Genomic DNA, 2194 nt, shown 5'->3' with positions numbered 1-2194 from the left:
AAAAAGTAACTGCTCCGACGCGAGGGAAGATCTAACCGCAATTAAGACTCCACCTCCCCGTCTGGAGGGACGGTTATACCTATATATTGGGTACATAACTGGGAAAACTTCGGAGTTAAGTATCCGGCTTTAACCAAGTCTCTGCGAACACTATTATATGGGATTTAAAGGAAAGGCTATTACAATACAATTTGGTTAGTTTGCTTCGTAAGGTTCTAGCATTTTAATAGGAAATAGTAAGATTCGATGTTAGTTTTTTTAAGAAGAGGAAGAGGCGGATTGTGCAGTGGTCTGGCCGCGTGAGGGAAGTTTCATTAGGGGAAAGCCGAGAAACTAAAATTTGTTTCTTTAGTAGAACCACCGCGTGGGGTTTTAGCCCTGCAGCTTGTATTTCTGAAGTGCCACCTTGTGCCGGTAGTCCGGACTCAATGTTCCCTTATGGTGGTAAACTAATCGGGACAGGTCTAATCAGTGGTCAGTCATTGAGCCTTAAGTGGGTCATCATCCAGAATTAGTCCCACGATCGGCCCTTCAGCAGCGTATGCAGAAACTTTGTAAAAAAATGTTGAACTTCTGCAATACGGAGTACCGGAGTCAGCGGAATCGTCGCTGCAATATGAGACGGCCGCACATGAGGCCGTCGCATGATCGACGGAGTCTACTTGGGATCAACAACGAAGTAATGCAGTCCAACTTGGGACCAGCAAGCAACCAACTTGTACAACCAAATATTATTTAAATAAAGCTATTTCATTCTCACTACAACGAAACAATAAAGTTATTTAAACCAAACCTTCTGGATATTCTAGTGGAACTTTCTCTCAGGTAGTCCTTCGGATCGCTACGTGCTACGCTACGCTACACCGTGCCCAGTGCTGAATATTAGTCCCACTTAATAATAAAATAATGAGTGAGCACAAAGACGTGATATAATGGCATCATCAGCACAACACACATTGCACGAACTTAGAATAATATTAAGTACATATGACAAATCAATACGAACCAAAAACCAATATTGAAATATTCAAAAAAATTTTAAAATATTGAACACATTTAAAAAAATGAAAAAACCCGTGCAAATTAACCAAATTATTTTCAACTGTACTCAAATTGTTTATTTTCATCCCATCAGAGTTTCTTACCTGGGCAGTGGATTACAAACACACAACAAATATACACATAAGAGAAAGAAGTCACAACACAAAACATACAAACACAGAAAAAAACAAGAAAGTCACAGAACTATACCGGGTGAGTGAAACGTGGCCAGATATGCGTACAAAAAAACTGTTCGCTGTAGCGTTCTCCGTTCTCTCGCTCTCGAACAAAAAGTCGAGAGAGCCTGGAGCCACCTCTAGAGACACGGCGAAAAAATCGTGTGCCAAAAAATCGTATGGTGTTACGCATCTTGTTATTCTAGTGTCTTTGGCTACACACAGCAGATGACTAACGACCAACCTATGTGGCACGCACCTAATTATTTCAGACCAAACCAACACATGAACTCATAACCAATTATTAAAAAAAATCCTTTCCCACAACATCCCAACAAAACCGAAAATCACCAAACGGCACATTTTAAAGGAAATACAATCCTCAACTGCCACAACCCTCTACATCTAAAAATACTAAGTTTCCGATTACCAAACGACTAAGACCATCGGACAGTGACCAAAATAAAATGTGTATTGACGAAATGAGACTTCAAGACGCGCATGAATTCGAACAATTTCAGCGTACTTATTATGAACAACAGTATTATAACCACAATAAATGCAATCCATATCAAAATCATGGGTTAATGAAGAGCAACAACAGTTCCAATCCGCCAAAATTAATGCCGAATAAAATCAAAATAACTCTGACCCAAACGAACATTTTCGGTCAACACGAATACGTAGAAATAGCATACAAAGGCTGGACTTACAAAAATGCCTTATCGACACAGGATCCACAATAAATATGACCAATAAAAACATATTTGGTCTTCCTATTAAAAATATTACATGTACAATTTTAGCATCAAATGGCCGTATTACTTTAAACACCTTGATTATGTTACCCAGAACTAGTATTTTAAAAACAAACAAACCATTTTATGTACACAGTTTTCTAATAATTACCATATGCTAATTGGTTTAAACTTGTTAAAAAAGCACAATTAGTTATAAATTACAAAAACACGTACTGA

The sequence above is a fragment of the Drosophila simulans genome, chromosome 2R (genome assembly GCF_016746395.2).
Source record: "Drosophila simulans strain w501 chromosome 2R, Prin_Dsim_3.1, whole genome shotgun sequence".
Classification (NCBI taxonomy): domain Eukaryota; kingdom Metazoa; phylum Arthropoda; class Insecta; order Diptera; family Drosophilidae; genus Drosophila; species Drosophila simulans.
The sequence above is the reverse complement of the archived record's forward strand: the minus strand, read 5'-3'. Positions refer to the sequence as shown.